This window comes from Pezoporus flaviventris, unplaced genomic scaffold (assembly GCF_033815535.1).
Source record: "Pezoporus flaviventris isolate CSIRO_AGI_PZ_B2104156 unplaced genomic scaffold, CSIRO_AGI_Pfla_v1 ptg000078l, whole genome shotgun sequence".
Lineage (NCBI taxonomy): Eukaryota > Metazoa > Chordata > Aves > Psittaciformes > Psittacidae > Pezoporus > Pezoporus flaviventris.
Window position 1 is genome coordinate 15,499,545 of NW_026892626.1, and position 18,156 is coordinate 15,517,700.

An 18,156-nucleotide genomic window follows, 5' to 3' on the forward strand; every position below is an offset into this window, starting at 1 on the left:
TCTGATGCATGAAGTCATTCAGTGAGGTTTCACAAGGCAAGTTTCTCAGCAGCACCGAAACTGGTGAAGTCATCTGCACAGTCCAAGAATCTGCACCTGTCTTATGGAGGAATGAGCAAACAACAAACTATTGATGCATTCCAGTGACAATAACAGCTCAGAGGAAGAAGCAGCCAACACCCACAATTTCATTCAAAGGCTCTTCCCTACACTGTGCAATTTCCAGGGCATTCAGTGCACCACGTGTGCTGATCTGGCTGGGACGTGCACTCTATCTAGCAAAGCAACAGTGCTCACAGTGGTGAAGCCATGGGCTTGTCCTTCACCCTGACCCTTGATAATCTGAGTTCATGCAAATGCTTGCACTTTCTGCACTGAACAGACAGTGCAGATAAGGCTAAAAGCAAGTCTGGAAGACGACATGTGTAATATAGCCTGGGGCCTCATGCCAACAGTGATAAAATGCCTTACAAACTCAGGTAACCTCACCGCAGCCCTATTGAATTGGGAAGGATTAATATCCCTCCTTTGGTAGGAGGAAATTGAGGCACAGGCTAGCTTTGCCTGTGGGACCAAGCCACGTTTTGTGTGACTGGTTGTGCCCAAGTGGCCTCAATTGCAAATATCCTCAGTGCAGGGCGAAGGAAACATATCTTTCTTACAGAACAGCAGGTTGAGTTATTTTTGGGTCCCTCTAAACTGTCTGTTTTCCAGCACTATCATTCTTTCCCTACCAGGGGAACATGACTGACCTAATTTGAGTCTTAATTCCAACAGTACAAGACCCAACTTGTAAGCACAAACTCTTTTATATATAATTTTGTATTGGTTTTTATATAGGTATAGAATGGTAGATATGATGGGTATAGACACCCTAGAGGTGAGAGGCAGGGGAGGAGCAGAGCAGTTGGAGTCATTGGAGAAGCTAAACTATGGAGAATTTGGGATGAAGCAGGGCAAATTTCTGGATTGATTTACAAGATTATGACTTAATCTGCTGTGAGACTGTATCCTCCGGGATAAAACCTCACGTAACCTGGTGGAAATTAGGAAATGTTTTAACTCCTCGCTATAGAAAGGACTGGCAGAAGCAGGATTCAGCATTTCGATCTTCCATCCAGCAAAAAACATCCAGGGTGATCGATGAAAACACTTTTATTGATCCATAGCTGCCTCTGGACCACAGAAGAAATTAAAGAGGTGAGAAAAAGATGCTCATTTTCAATAAAGCTTTTCATGAAGCAAGTAGAAGTTAATCCCACCAGCTACACATCTGGCTTTAGTTCCTATAGAAAACTCCTGGTGGATTGAGTAAGAAAAATCACTGGGATGTGGACTGAAAAATCCTTCTGGTGAGGTTGAGTGAGAAGCTTCCAGCCATACCTGCTTGGATTCTTGGCATGGGCTGTGCCTGAGCATACTCAGGGTGGTTTGAATCCAGCACCTGCTGGTGGGTTGTCCACAAAGCTGAATGAATCACAAATGAAACAAATTCATCCCTGCCCCTTAGTCCATGCTCAGGATGTGCCTGCAAAAATCAACCAGAGCCCAGGCACCAGAGAAGAGATGGACCAAACTCTGCCTTTGAGCAATGATGCTGCTCTGAGTGCTGGGTCTGGCTGAGCAGAGATCCTGGCTCTAAGATAGATTACACCCACTGGGCTGGCTTTAACATGTGTCCCTATGAGATAGGGTGGGCTTGGAGGTAAGTGGATTGTGGTAGAAAGGGCTGTATGTCGTGTGTTTAAAGCTGATGTCTTCAGGGCTGCATCATGACTTTTGTTTTATTCTGGCTTGACTTCTGATCTGGAAGAGGCTCAGCAGAAATTGAGGTCATTGCAAATGTGTCAGTGCCACTTCTCTTTCTGTAAAGCACTGGCTGCTTTACAAGTGAGCCCGAGCCACCAGCTGGGAGGCCTGAAAAGACAGAGAAGTTCTTCTCTGGCAGGCAAAGGAGAGGCTGTCCTTGGAGGAGCTGGTGTCCAAGTGTGTGGGGGGTGCACACAGCACTGTCCCCTCTGTGTTTATGTGATTGGTTTTATGCTGTAACACTGATTGTGGCTTGTCATTTTCCATCCTTTCTTGGAAATTATAGAGGAGTGAAAGGGAGATGGGTTTCAGCTGTTGACGCTTACAGGAGCATTCAGCAGCTTTGCTGGATGAAAGGAGCAACGTGGTGTTTTTTCTCTGCGGAGGTCTCAGAAATAGCCAGGCATGAAGCACTGTGTGGTTTCAGGCTCAGCGAGAGGGCAGGCAGAAAGCAGTGCCAGCCCCCCGTCATCCCCCGGCTGCTGGAGCTCTTCAAGGAAGTTGTACATCTGGTGCTTGCCCATTTAGTCCTTTCAAGAGGCTCATTGAGAGCAAGGTTTGTAAGGAAGAGCCAGAAATAAACAGCTCATTATCCCATTTGTGGGACAAGAGGAACACGAGAAGAGAATTGTTAAAGATGGGACAATCGGTGAATAAAAGCCTGATTTTTAGCAAGGCTGACGTTTTGCTGTATCTGTTAGGAGGCTATCGTATGTTACAACATGGGTTTCTCCACAGCATGTGGAGGAAAGGAAAATCTTTGAGTCTACAATATAGCAGCTAAAACTATGGCCAGATACCACAGCTCAACTCCCCTTCTTTTCATGTTAACCATGGTGACCACCAGCTTTTGAATCCCCGCACACCTACCTTGCTTGGCCACACATCCCCTCTTGGTGCAGAGGAGTGCAGGGTGCTGACCACAGCAGCAGGGTGCTGAGGACAGGAACACAAACCCAGGGAAAGTATCCAGCACATGAAAGCCAAGCTCCCTGCCACTGCTGCAATAAGGACTGGTCGATATCATGTGGGTTAATATTGAACCCGGATTGCTGTCAGGGTGGTGTGACAGGAGCAAACATGCCAAGAGTCACCGCGGTGCAATGGACTGTATGATGGCCAGTGGACGAACATGTGGGGCCATGGCAGTGTCCAGGACTATAGGAGACCTTGCCATGGGGAGAAGCAGGGTTCACACTAAGTCACTCCTGTCTCCATGGTGTCAGAATAGTCTTTTTATGCACTGTGAATATCGCCAGGGCTCCCACAAGCCTCTTTAGAGTCCTTGGGTTTTCTTACTAATGCGGAAAGCAATGGCACCATGTTGGTGTCAGTAAAAAGGGAGATGTCAAAGGGTCTGAGGCCATGTCTGGGCATGGCCTGGAAAAGGAGGTTCCCTTTGACCACTCTGGACCCTGCACAAATACAGATCATTAACCCTGGAAGCATCAGGGGGGCTATAAACCATCTCTGTGCCTGTAGCCCAGCGCATTGAAGAAGCCATTGAAAGCCATTAATGCGACTTAACAATGGGGTGTAAGAGCTTTTTCTGAGACAATTCCTATTAAGGTTATTATCTGAAAGGGGGGGGGGGGGGGAGTAACAATTCTGTGAAACAGGTGAAATTAGGAGAAGCATTGATACCAACCCAGTCTGCTGCTGCTGTGATTTTGCGCTTGTTTTAGCACATCTGCTGCACAAGGGCAGTGGGGAGCATTCATCACTCCCCCTTTCAGTACTATGAGATGTTTTCCCTGCCTTGGGCAGGCAAGAGCTGTGTAGCTCAAACTTGGGCAATCTTCTCCCTTTGTCTTAGAAAATGCAGCCTCACCTGCAGCACTCTTGCGTGGTTTGCTTGCCCACAATGCTAAAACCCTTTAAATGTTGCCAGGAAACATGATCTGAGCGCCTTCCCCTCTGCTTTATCCCTCCTGGGTGTCATTTCAGTGATACAGACATTAAAAAACCAGCCTCTGCAAGTATATCCTCTACCATAGCATTTGGTCCAAAGGGCTGTGGAAGTGTAAAAGCACCACTTTAATACATTCAATTTGTATACAGGTATGTGACAGTGAGTGTTCAGAATCACCCCACCTGCAGCTCTGAGCCGTGGCAGCAATTTTAGGTGGGATGTGGACTACTTATCAACTATGATTTGCTGAGATCTGTGGATTCAGGCAATGGTGTGCTTGTGTTTCTTCAAGGCTGAGTGTGCCAAAGGCAGGAGAGCAAACCCTGGCGCAGGAGACTGATGCGTATGTGGGGTCCTTGGCTGCTTGTTATCTCCCCTCATCCATGAGGGTCTGCTGGTGGGCTCAGAGGACATGGGGAAGGGAACCAAGCTGGGCTGCATGAAGGAGACTCATGGCCCTTCCCAGTGTGATGGGGGCAAAGAAGGCCATGTCCCAACCCATCCCTGCAGCTGCCCACCAGCATAGTCTGCTCATAGGTGTAAGGGATTTATCCTGCTCTCTGGTAGAAAGCAGCTGGTCCCACGTGTGTGTCTGCGGGAGGATGCTGAGCTGCCTACAGTGAAACAACAGAAGTCATCATGTGCGATGCCCAAGAACAAACAATGTTTGGGATAAAAGGGAAATGGGAACCCATCCTTAAGCACCGTGGCTGGGGAGCGTTGGTGCTGGCTGACCTCCCAGTGAGCCCCATGCCCCAGCCCTGGTCAGCAAAACCACTAACCCAGGCAGTGGGACCCTGGCAGAACTCCCATCGGCTCAGGGGCAAGCACACGTTGTGTCGCCACAGGACCTCATCCTTCTCCCCACTGAGTCTGTGATCCTGAGGATAAGAGACCCCTTTCAACCTAGGTAAGTGTTTCCCGGCCAGTCTGTCTCCTCCAGCCCCTTATCTCCTGGGCCCTAAAGAGGAGGTGCAGGAGGAAAAGATAAATGGAGATGGGAGGAAGAGGCACAAGGGAAAGTACATCCGCACAGCCAGAAACCTGGGTTAGGGAGCCGGGAGCAGGAGCTGGGTTAGGGGGGACAGTAGCAATTCCTTAGCTCTCCCAATTATACCCCTCAATAAAAGGGATGAAGCCAGCAAAAGCAAGACTGGACAGGGTAAGGAGGAGCAGGTCTGGTTCAGTATCACTGCTGTTGTAGAAACAGCCAGGGGCTCCCTTGCAGTCCCCTGTGAAGCCCATAGAGCTTGGGCCTGAGGCAGGAGAAAGGAGTTACGGAGTTCACACTGTATTAACTTTTCCTCCTGTAAAATCTCTCCTTTCAGCAGTTTCTCAAGACATTCGGAGCTGGGCATCTTATTGACATCTCAATCCAGGGAGGAACCTGCCCAAGGGTTAAAGTCTGAGCAACCAACAAGCAAGACAACTCCTCCTTCTCTGTCATGTGAGCTTGGCCGTGGCTGAAGGCCAGGCTTCACAGGAGACGGATGCTCTCAGGGCAGGCTGGGATGCGCAATGGACCTCATGCCAAACTTTTCTCTTGTCACTTGGCTGCTGCTCATCCTTTTCTTTAACCTCCTGGTCGTGTGAGTAGAGACTGGTCCCTCAGTGTGACTGGGAGGAGGAGAACCCTGTACCTGCACCTGGGGAGGGACTGGGGTCATCACCCTCTGTATGAAGTGCCCAAGTACATGATTAGTGTCAAAACCTCATCGTCAGTCTTCCAGGGCAGAGCCAAAGGCTGGTAAAGGGGGGCTCCAGGGCTCCCTGTGCCTTCCCGTTGCCACCTGGAAGGGAAGAAGGAAGATGGACTGGGGGGGAGGCAACTAAAGCAGAACTTCCTGATCTGTTTGGTGTTCTCATCAGATCCAAAAGGAGAAGGGACTTCCGTGTTCTTAACCACATCAAGCTCCGGCTGGCAGCAAAGGGGACAGGGTGTCCTTGGGTTCTGCAAGCTGGGAGCAGGGCAGCGGGTGATGTCTGTGTCTGCCTGCGTGCTTGTGCCAGCAGAAGCCCTTGTTTAAATAGTAATGTTGGCAAAATTGCCCTTTTGCTTATGTTGCTCAGGGGAGCTGTAGTGAGCTATACAGGCAAAAAAGTTCATTTTGTTGTTGTAATTTACGTCCCTCCTCGGCTGCTGGGCTGCTGTGGCCCTACCACCTGAGCATCACAGTTGGTCTTTGCAAAGACAAACACAAGGGCAGGTCTCAGCTTGAGAACTTAATCCTTCTGAGATCCCTCCTCAGTCACCTGAGTCACTGGTGTCTGATCTGGGGAACAAAATGAGGCCCCTGGATAAAGCCCTGATGTGCCCAGGTACGCTGTGCTTGCCTAAGCTGGGCTGCAGCTCCGCTCAGCCCTTGTCTTCTATCACAATGTACCCCCACTTATCTTGCACCCCACATGATCCTACATTTATTGCAGGACTGTCCTCAGCTGGTCCCTAACTCCATCTTTCTCTGGGCAACACAAACCAGTTATTAAAGCTATTCCCTGTGCTCAGGCTGAAGAATATTCTCTTTTCATTGCATAAATGCATCTCACATGCTCTTTGCTTGGCAGCTATGGCGTATGGCCTCTCCAGACCTTCAAGGAGATGGGTGTTCCTGGGCCATGGCCACTTCCATTTTTGGGAACTTTCTTGGAGTACCGGCATGTGAGTACCAGCAGCTGCTGCTGCTCCGAAGCTGTCTTAGATGCTTATTTGTAGCTGGTGCTCTTTTACCGCATCTCTTTCCTCTGCCCTTGATGCAGTGAGATGGAAACGATGCTTTCAGGTAGGGAGCAATTTGAGCACACAGAGAACGCACAAATTCAGGTTGACCTGAATGAGGCGTGCTGTATTTTTCATCTACTTTGTAATTTCAGCTGTTAGTTTCTCCCTGGGTTTGTACCTGCTCCCCAGCAGCTGGAATTCTGTTGGAAACAAAGAAAGAAAAACATTGGAGAGATGCTTGAGACTGCTAATCCCTGAGAACTGCATGTGCTTTGTGTCATCCCCATGGGGGGGACTGAATTAGCCCCAGCAATGCCCACTAAAGCCGTTTGCTGATGGGCCAGCCTGAGACTTAGCCAGACAAATAGGTTTCTAAATAAAACTCAAATCTTACAAAGTCCCCACACCTTACCAAGTAAGTAGGTCGTAGATGGTCCCAGGTAGCTGACTGTAAATGCACACCAAAATATATTAGCTTCAATGAAAGAGGTTGTGGTTGCTGGGTTTACAGCACGCAGGTAATCTCTTACTAATGGTTTAATGCATGGTGAATGTTGTGTCCCATAAGTTTCATCCTTACCTGTAGCATCAGTTAAAACCTTAATGGAAACAAAGCAAACCAAAAAAGCCATCACCAAGCCAGGTCTGTAACTGTGGGTGCAGTTCTTGTGAGAACAAGGCAGTGACAGCACTAACTTGTTGAGATGAAGGTGATAGGACCCCATGGTATCTAGTTGTGCCTGCTAACTGTTCACACTGAAACTGTGTACCCTGTGGTACCTTGTTTTCATTGCAGTTGTAGCTCAGGATGGCTAGCGGAAGTTGAAAGTGCTTTTTCTCCCCTCCCTCTATGATCTCTTTTTCCTTCCTGCACAAACGTCCCCTATGTCTATATGATGCTTAAGAGGTACCCCAACCTCTGCCGCTTACACCGGGGTTGCGGGATGCATAAGGCACTGCCAGCTGTGCCCTGCTTTAGTCACTCCTCGCTGGCAAACTGTTCATTGCTTCTTTTGCAGGGAGTCCTGGAGTTTGATCAGAAGTGCTTTGAAAAGTATGGCAAAATCTGGGGGTGAGTTTCCTTTTGCAGAACAAAACTGCCCATTTGGGGGTGCTCAATGGCCCTGAAATACAATGGAAAGAGGTACATTGCCTCCATGCCTCAGCACTGTAATCCTGCACTGAATGAAAATACAGGTTCACCACAGGCAAAATCTCCAGCCACCTCTCCAAGGCTTCTCTCCTGCTGGGATTTCAGCAGGGTGCAGGGCTTGGATAACGGTGACCAGTTCAGGGAATCATTTGCTTGCCTCAGCTTTGAATACACCCTCCACTGCTCGGTGTCACACTGAGCCTCACGCCTTTGAAGCTGCTTTTCTGGCTGTCTTGAGCAGAAAGCAAACTGCAGGCTGCCACAGTGGTTTTCATCTTGCTCCCTGCTTCTCCCACAGCCTTGTAGCTGCCTTTCAACCATGAGCTACCTTTCAACTAGCTAAGGTAGCTACCATGAGCTACCTTTCAACCTGCCTCCCTGCTCCCTGCACAGCGCTGGTTTTGTGCAGGAGCCTCTTACCTTGTTTCTACTGAGACCCTCTCAAGCTGAAGCTAAACTGTTGTGCAAAAACAGACCCTGGGAGGCTTCATGACATCCAGTGCATTCTTTGGAAGGATTAAATGTTCTCAAGCCTCTTGAAGACAGCAGCTCCCCTCAGCTGCCGACCAAAGCTCCCTGCTCTTTAGCCCGCACCGTGGCTTTTAAGTTTCTCTGACTCTGTTGTTTGGCAAACGGAGGAGACAGATGAGCTTTTCCCCTCTCATTGCCTCCTAGTGCCAGGCAGGGAAATCTCTTTACCCTGCACGTAGACTCTTAGGTGTGGGTTTATTGACTCCAGTTGTGGAAACAGCTCACACAGCCCAAGTGCAGGGCATCAGTGTTATGGCAAAAGCTGCCTTTTATCTAAACCCACACTGCTTTGGCAACTCAGACAACTGCTAGAAGTGCTCCTGCTGCCTGGGTTTGGCACTTTCTTTCCCTTTCTCCTCTTTTACTACATGATAAACCAGTTTCAGCATCATCCCTTTGGCTGTTTAGTCAGAGAGGACTCAGCTGACTCAAACGCTTCGGGCTGCAGCAGTTGATGTGCATGGCTCTGGCCACAGAGTAGGCTGCTTATGCTTTAACTGACCGTGAGCAATGGTCTGACTGTGTGTTTCTCTTGGCTTAGGATTTCTGATGGCAGGCAGCCTGTGCTGGCCGTTTTGGACCCCATCCTCCTCAAAAACATCCTGGTGAAAGAGTGCTACACTCTTTTCACTAATCGCTGGGTAGGTATTTAGCCCCGTGCTTTGCTCTCCAGCACAGAGTGCTTGCAGCAAGAAAGGAAGTGTTCTTTGAGCCCTTCAGCAAGTAGTTGCTGTGTATTGATGGTATCAGCAATAAAACCCTGTTTGGAAGGTGTAGAGGCCACTCTGGTTGGGACACTGGGACATCAGCCTGGATGTACCCTAAAGCTTATGTCACTTATGACTCTTAACACTTACGTTAGCTGGTTGAGGTAGAGCTGATGTGACTTCAGGGGCTAAGTCACAGCTGTTGGTGGGTCTCTTTTGGTTTATGTTTCTATGGTGTAGAAGGGGGCTGGAAATCTTCACCCATCTCCTTTTATAACCATGTCCCTTTTGTTGTAACATTCCTCCTGCGCAGAACTTTGGCTTCAGTGGGATCCTGGGGTCAGCCATCAGCATGGCTGAAGATGAGAGGCGGAAAAGGTTCGTACTGTGCTGTCTCCAACCTTCATCAGTGGAAAGCTGAAGGAGGTAAAGTAGAGGCCACTGGTACTTTGCAACAGCTGGCGGAGGGCTGGGCCATTTCTGAGTACAGCCCTTCCCTTCAAATGGGGGAACTGCCCAGCCTTCTTTGATGGAGGTAGCAGAGTCAAGAAGTGCCTTCTGCTTTGGTTTGCAATTCAGATGTCCCCTATCATTAATCACTACGGTGAAAAACTAGTGAAAAACATTGAGAAGAAAGTGGCCAAGGGTGAGATCATGACCATAAAGGAGTGAGTAAAACTGTGTGGGGCTGGCAGGAAAGTTTGTGTTCAGTGTGGGGAAAGGGCCGTTTTGGAGAGCCTTTTCCATGCTGCAGCAATAGACCCCTTGTCAGCTATGAAGACAAACCCCATCGTGGTCATGGGCATGGTATGTTCCTCAGCTTGCTGTGCTCTGCTCTGCTCAAATGGGGTAGCTGTGCTCTCTTCCCCATTTCATTTCACTGTGGATGCATCCTGAGGAAGGAGCAGCACTGATTCCAGAACTTGTGGTAGTTTTGGATGTCATAGAATCATAGAATAGTTAGAGTTGGAAAACACCTTAAGATCATCCAGTTCCAACCCACTGCCATGGGCAGGGACACCTCACACTAAACCATGGCACCCAAGGCTCTGTCCAGCCTGGCCTTGAACGCTGTCAGGGATGGAGCATTCACAGCTTCCTTGGGCAACCCATCCCAGTGCCTCACCACCCTTACAGTAAAGAACTTCTTCCTTATATCCAATCTAAACTTCCCCTGTTTAAGTTTTAACCCGTTACCCCTTGTCCTATCACTACAGTCCCTAATGAAGAGTCCCTCCCCAGCATCCCTATAGCCCCACTTCAGACACTGGAAGGCTGCTCTGAGGTCTCCATGCAGCCTTCTCTTCTTCAGGCTGAACAGCCCCAACTTTCTCAGCCTGTCTTCATATCAACTCTATTTTATTACATCCCATTTCCTGTGATAAATCCTGAGGTCTGTTTGTACAGCAAAAAGCAAACAGGGTGAGTATCTCCTTACTCCCATTTTTTGTCTTCTCAAGGCCAGCTCCATTGGCTGTATTTCATAATGCACACAAAGCACATATGCTGTGTGTGCCTTCATCTCTGAGCTCTTCCCTGTCCCTCATCCTAGGTAAACTGTTAGATTTAGAAAGTAATGGCTCAGCCAAGGCATAGTCCCAGCCCATCAATCTCAATTGAAGCAGGCTGCTTGTAAACTTTGAGGTGCCAAGGCAGGATATTTGCATGATGTCCTGCACCACAGGCTGCATCCTGGCAGTGCTTGGACACTACTCCAGGACCAGTGTTAAATCCTGAGTTGTCCTTGCTAGCACTGCCACAATATGCTCAGGGCTACTAAGCTCTCGGCAGCACAAAGCCCACCTCATGGTTTAGAGCAGCTGCTGGACATCTCTTCATCTCTAACTTTCCCTGGAATATGTCCCAGAAGATAGCAGAGACTTTCTTGGGCTGCACATACCTTGATTCTGCTCTTGAAGAGAGCAACGTAACACTGCTGGTCTCGACAGCAGTTTTCTGGCTGTACAACAGATCCACCCCTTTGTGGTACCAGAAGGTTAGCTGGATGTTTCCTGTTTCCTTTACCAACTGTTAAGTATATGAATAACACTGCTTAGATTGACAAGTGGGATCCTGAATGACCAAAATTGTAGTTTCCAGATTCTTGCATGTGCTTTTATGCATCTTTTCAGCCTTAAGTGATGAGGATATTCTGGCCCAGGCTCTTGTCATTGCTGGCTATGGGACCACCAGCTCCATGCTCAGGTATTTATCATACAACCTGGCCACCCACCCTGACTCCAGGATGAGATCAATACCTGCCCAACAAGGAAAAGGAAGGTGGAGAGAAGCTGGGGTTGTACCAAAAGGCAGGTTGGAAACAAGATAGAATGGAGGAGATGTTGGCTCTGAGGTTTCCCCTCCTCTGGACTGTAGTGTGTGGAGCAGAAGCATCACAGGGTTGTTGGGGTGGCAGCTGAAGTCCCATGTTCCCAACCATCCTGATTCCTCTCCCCAGGCTGCTCCCATGTATATACAATGCCATCACACAGATGGAGTACCTCGATATGGTGCTGAATGAATCCCTTGGGTGGTGAATGAATTGACAGGGTCTGCAAGAAGACCGTGGAGCACAACGGTGTGTGACTGTTCCAAAGCTCATGGTGGTCATGATCCCAGCCTACATGCTGCATGGTGACCCAGCATACTGGCTGCAGCTGGAGGAGCTCAGGCCTGAGAGGTGATGGGATAGGCAGGGGGAATGCTGCATGCTCAACCTTAGCCCTGGGAGTGGAAATGGCAGGGAAAGTGGGGAATGCGTGATTATAACATTTAAATTAGGCATTTATCATTGTCTGACATCTAGTCCCAGCATTAGCATGAGGGGAGTTTTATGATCTACATCCATAAACTGTGCATGGAATTTAATTAACTGCATTGAAGGCAGCAACAGTGAGAGCAGCTCCCAGCAGCTGTAACACTGAGGGGTTTACGGCCAGATATTATAACAAGAGCCATTGGGTGACTGGCACGATGCCATGCAAATCAGCAGTGGAAGGGCAAAGATGGGCAGGAAATAAAACTTGATTTTTCAGCTCAAGTCATGAAACAATCCTTGCTTAGGAGTCTCTGACAGACCCTGTGAAATGAAGCAATAGCCCAAGGCAGACCTGGTGGCCACAAAGATGCTGAGGGCTGGTCCAGAGAGCGCAGGACCACATCTGTACCCTTGCACCAGGAGCTGAAATACCCCTGGAAGCTAACCCCAGTGTGGGGATGTGGTGATCTCTGGGACAAAACATAGCAGTATCAGGCAGAAGTTGGGAAGGGAGATGGTTGCTGCTGAAATCACCTATGGACCCCTATGGTCACCTTGTGTTGAATGCAGAGGGAACCACCCAAATGGGAGTACTCTGGCAATGGGCATGTTACTGGGCATGGGTATCTGGGCAGGAGCCCTTTAGGGATCACTTGGCTTGCTGGGAGTTCATCAGAGGGATGTGCCGGTGTCTCAGCAGCGAGATACTTCACTGCTGATTTAGCGTGGCTGAGGTTTGTACCTGGACCTCGTGCACTGGGAATGAAAAGCTTTCTGACATGAAAAATAACTGATCACTAAGAAGTATGACTGAAAATGCTCAGTGGCAAATTTCCCTGTGAAGCTGATTGTTCTTCCCTGTTTTTCATGATGAGGAATGGACCGGCTGGCATGTCTCAAAAGCAAGCCTGCCTTTAGTCATGCAGGGGGAGAACATCTTTGTGTTCACTCAGTGCTTTGATCTAAAGGGAAGGAAGATGCGAAGCTGCAGACCTGTGAGGCTTAGGGTTTGAAATCTGGGTTCAGTTTTTGGAGTTGAGAGGGAGTTCTGAGAAAAGAGTAGTTACAAAATCCATTAGCATATTCCACGTATTCCCTGTTCACCCGATGCACCGGGAGACGCGCAACCAGCTCCAAGCAGCAGGATAAAAGCAGAGGCACAAGGTGTCCACTGAGACAGAACTAAGGGACTTTGCTTGATTCTTCTAATATGCACAGAAACACAAAAAGCTTTTGCCTTCCCAGACCCCTCATCACTTCAGAACCGAAACCTTGTGCAACCACAGCTCTAACTTCTCTTTTTGCTGTTGTTGTAATCAGGTTCAGTAAAGAGAGCAGAGAGTCTATTGAGCCCTACACCTTCCTGCCCTTTGGGGCTGGCCCTAGGAACTGCATAGGAATGAGGTTTGCTCTCCTCATCATGAAAGTGGCTGTGGTTGCCCTGTTGCAAAACTTCTCATTCAGAACATGCAAAGACAGGCGGGTGAGGATATGGGATGATGTGTTTCATTATCTGCCCTTTAGTCCTGCTGAGATGATTCTCTACAGTTTCTTTTGCATCCATCTCAGGACAAACGGGGATCTGTCTCTCATGCACATTAAATCCCTCTCTTCCCCCCCGGGAGTTCAGAGGCTGCTAGCTTCAGAACCACTGAACCCTGTCTGCAGACTTGGGTTTTACTACTTCATGCAGAGATCAGGGAGGAAGATTTCACTGGGGATTGGAGAGGCGTTCGGGAATAACTGCATTTAAATCTTCTCCTTCAATTTAAATGGTTCACCACGAGTTACTGATACATTTTTTTAAGCCTTTAGAGGAGCGAATTCAATGTTGGTGGAACACGTCAGGCTGAAATCCCTACAGTCCTTTGCTTCCCTTTGGGTGCACCTAAGCTGTGGGGTTCTCGCTCCCCAGGGGTGCACTGCCAGTCTGCCTTGACCGGGCTTAGGAAGACCTTGCTGCAGAGAGCAGAAAGGGAATATCCTCCTCAAATAATGGCATATCCCTGTGGCTCAGAGGCAGGTAGCTCTATTTTTGGTGTTAGCTTCCAGCCCCGTCCTGGCTTGCTGCACTGGCTGCTGCAAAAGGCTGTGCCGTTAATACCCTTTCATTCACGAGGCGAGCTTGGGAAATCAGAGCAGAGGGGACAGCAAGTGTATTCAAAGGACATTTGTTGTAAGAAACAGAAGAATCCTTATTGAATTATTGCTTGGCACGGGTGCTCAGCTGGAATATCTGCACATTCAGATTGCAGCTCAACTAGTAACCTGGAGGTGAAAGACTGTAATAGTCCATTAACAATGCAGTGACCTATCCACCCTCCCCCAAGTCTAATGACATTTTCCTAGTCCTCTGCAATCCATAAAATTGATTCTTTTTATAACTGCCTTTAATTAAAAGGAGACAAGTTAAATATGTATTGTATTATTGGTGCCCATAGGTTTATGGGGGCTCTTTCAGCCCTTTTCTCTACAGATGTCGTGTACATGAGATCAGAGAGGGAGGGGGAAATTCATGCTGAAGCATGCCCATGGAATAGATACATACAGAAGCTGCAGCCTCCCCTCGCTCCTCATGGATGGCACATTGAGCTCTGACCCACACTACTTAAATTTCCTGAAACAAAGCTTACTGGGATGTGGGGATGTTAATGTAGCTTGTTGGGTTGGGGGTGTATCACCCTTGTCTTGATGGAGAGGAGAGCTGGGATTGAACTGGTGGAGGACACTTGGTAAAACACTCTTCCCTCCTCTGCAAGATGACTCCCTTGAACACCCGCTTTCAGTGTTCCTTTTACTGAGATTTCCAGCCTATCCCATGAGAGCCCATCGCTTTTTCCTTGGTACTCAGCCTGAGCAGCAATCTTAGTTTCATTCTTTCTGGAGAGCTTATTGCCCCTCCAGCTCCCATTACGATCTAGTTCCCCTTAGTGCTTACACACTTCAGCATTAACCACGTCACTGCGTGTCCCTCCTCAGCTGCAGCTCCCAGATGGATTTTGGCTGGGTTTCCTCTCTGTGTGTAGTATTTATCAGCGCACCAAGCTCTTAGGACCATGCCATGTTAAAGCCAGAATTCACTACGCAGTTTATTCAAGAGCTGAGGGCTATTAAACCCCAAATCATAGCCGCTTTGCGTCAGTAATAGTAATAGTCCTACTATAAGTACACCTGTAAGTTAGGAAATGCACTGAAAACAAGAGGTGATCACGGTGTATGCGGGCTGCAGGGGTCCTGTCGGTGTCGTGAATGTCCTTTTTCCCAGCTTATATGGCTATTTTGGTTTTATCTCTTGCTCAAGATCCTGCTGGTTCTGGACACGAACGGTTTCACCCAGCCAAAGAAATCCATCGTCCTGAAGCTGGTCCCCAGAGCCCATGCTGATGTGGAGGAGCGAAGGAAGCAGAATGGATCAGAGGCTCTTGTTTGTTGGTGCCTCCTCTAAACGTTGAGTTGAGGCCCAGATTGATGTGTGCGCTGTAGAAGAGTCAGTGGTGCAACCCCCCTGTTTCTGCAACCCCCCCGTTTCACCACAGGGCGTTAGGGATTTGGCTCAGCATAATTACTTGAGCATTATTCTAATGAATATGAGCCCCCGATCCTGCTGTCCCGGATCACAATAGGCATCTTGCAAGACCATTTGCACTCAAGTTATTTGGGCATATTTTTTTCTCTCCCTCTGAAGAGGCACTTTTCTAAGCAATTTGATTCCAGACACTGTCAGTCTCTTCTGGCAGTGTAATTTAAATCAAGATAGTGAGAGCAAATTGCACATAGTTAAGTAATGCTACCATTGCTCCTGTTCCTACTGCCTGCTGGGTGACTCTGTGTGTCTTCTGGTTTTATTCTCTCGGGAATGCAGAGTTGTCCCGGGCTATTTCCTCAGCTGTGTGCTCTGACCCTGACAAGCGTTGGAATGGTCGCATCCTTGCAGGAGTGAACACCCGCAGCAGATTTCCTGATGCTGATTTATTTAGATTTTCTTGTGATTTTAGATGGCTTCGGCATGGTTCAGAGCACAGATGAGGAGCCGAGTGACAAGCAGTTACTCCTAATGACTGGAGATCTGCAAGAGTGGGACAGAAGTGCCCCACGTGCGTTTCCTGATTGTTTGCTTATTTTACCACAGGCATGCAGCCATTTCCCTTAGATGGATTTCTCAACACAGGCACCATCTATACTGCTACGTAACACCTTTTAGTCTTTGATTTATATTAGGCCAGCGTAAGACCAACTTAACTGAATTAATAACGATGCAGGATACAGCACTGAGAGCCTTCAGATGCCCTGGAGAACCCCAGTCTGGAAGAAACATCCTGCCTTTGGCTATTGAGACCTGCAAATTCTTGCTTGACATAGATTCTAGAATATCTCTGTGCCAGCTTATCATATTATTCCCCCAGAAACTGCTACTGGAGGCCTACCTGCAATAAAGAGCTCACCTAGATCTTCTGTAACCAATTGATGCCAGCCTTCTGCTCTTTCATCCGTATACATATGAATCTATCTGTCGGTCTCATAAGCCAATGGCTCGATAATGATGTGGCCCCACCACCTCTGCCAGCTGGGCCTCTTCACTCCTTTGATGAGATCCTCAAAGGGTCCTCAAAATCAGCACCACAGAGTGGAGATAAAAGTTCTCATTTTGCAATTCATTCTTCCACTGTCACCCTGCAGCACCACAAGTTACTGAGTGCATGGTCTTGCCAGTCTCAGCCCTCTGTCTTTCTGTGAAAGCGGAGGGGTTTGAGCCCCGCATCTGCTCCATGCTGCAGAACCCTGTCCTGCAGGACTCAAAGGGCTCTCCATGCTCACTCCTAAACACCTCATGTGCCTGCTTTGCTTCCTTCCACAGGAGGATATCTTCTGCTTCCAAGCTGTCACGTTTCAGCACTGGGTGAAATGCTTGCATGCGCGTATACATCCAACCCAGTCAGTACCGTACAGAATGCTGCCTGGATTCCTGGGGGACGAAACCTAGTTTTAACCCGAACGAATCTCTGTGTGTATCATCAGTACTAAGAGATTCTTCTGGAGATGCAGAGTTTAAGGTGCAACAGTCCAAAATAAATGGCAAAGTAGAGTCATGGATAGTGTGAAGTGGTTCCTATTGCAAAAATGGGCTTAGGAACTTTATTCACTACTTAGCAGTTTTTGTATTTCTTTTATAGTCTTTTATATATAGATATATTATACATACAGTATTAGACATTGATTTTATACTTCCTTTCTATATTCTTTAGGAACTGAGCAGAAAACTGCAGAGGCACGATAACCTTCCTGCAGCAGATTGAGTCCCCCAGTGAAAGACACCCTTGGCTGGAAGTGCAGGGGGAGAGTGAGGCTGCTTCCCTAGAGAGTCACCGAGGAGCTGGGGGAGAGGGTCAGAAAATTCCCAGCAGCTCCGGCAGCCGCAGCTTCCCCTTGTGCCTCCCTAACCTGCTGCAGTGCAGCTCCCTTCTGCCCCCGACGTATAAAACTGACAATTCATCTTGATGTTCAGCAGTTACTGTCCCCTTTCTAAAGCCAGGGCGCTGTGTTTGACTGTGATGGCACATCTCGGGGGAGAGCAGCAATAGATAGAAGCAGTCAGACCCCTGGAGAACAAACAGCCCAAAAGTGCCTGCGCTGTCACAGCAGTTCATGGAAAGGGGCATGGAAAATCCTCACGTCTCTGCCTTGAGAGGTGACCGAGGAGATGAGGCTGATCAAGCCACGCACAGTGTCACAGGTCAGGGATGAATTAATACCCCTGCTGGAGCAAAGGCCGTAGCTTGCCCCGTGACAGCGAAGGAAGCGTTTTGCCTCCTCACTCCACGCCTGTGCTGGAATTAATCACTCGCACACAAATGTCAACATTAGGGAAAACATCCTTCAGGATAATCTTTCTCACAAAGCTGCTTAACATTTCTGTTATACACAGTTCACTCGCAGGTGTCAAAGGATTTCAGCCTCTCTCATCTCTCTTCAAAAGCATCTTCATCCGCTGGCACCCCATGCTGATGAAGCGAGTGGTGAGTGCACAGCACTGCTCTATCTCCCAGCACCTGCACAGGACTCTGCCAAGGGGCGAAACAAGGTTGGGCTGTGCCAAATCTCATATTCATTTTGCTGAATTTGGTCGTGCTTAGGAGCAGAAGGTGCACACCTTCGTCGGTTCCAACTTGTCATAGAGGGAGATTTGCCATCAGGTTTTGGCTTTGTGGAGTGGTTGGGTTGGACCTTGCAATGGGGAATCACTCAGACCCTGTGAGTTTTCCAGCAGGCATGGTACACGGGACAGTTTCTTGGCTTTATTCTAGCCTGAGCAGCTATTTGGGGGATGCTCTGTGTCAATCCTTTCTGGTCTGATTTCCAGAGCATGAACCCCTGCCCTGTAGCCAGAAGGCTGTGCTCTTCCACAGCCATGTACCTCAGTCTACCTGGGTGAAACTTACTACTTACAGTTACTATTACTATTGCTTACTTACAGTTAGGCAACAGTGAGCTTTGCTGTGTGTCCACTTTATGCCATGCTTTGATTCACATCACGACAAGGTCATGGAGTGAGCAAATGGGTTTCCTTTT

At 48.4% G+C, this 18,156-nt stretch overlaps 1 pseudogene; it reads left to right on the forward strand.

Moving 5' to 3' along the window:
• The first annotated feature begins 4,953 nt into the window (after positions 1-4,953).
• On the forward strand, positions 4,954-15,071 carry LOC133279838 (cytochrome P450 3A29-like; annotated as a pseudogene).
• The last annotated feature ends 3,085 nt before the right edge of the window (positions 15,072-18,156 follow it).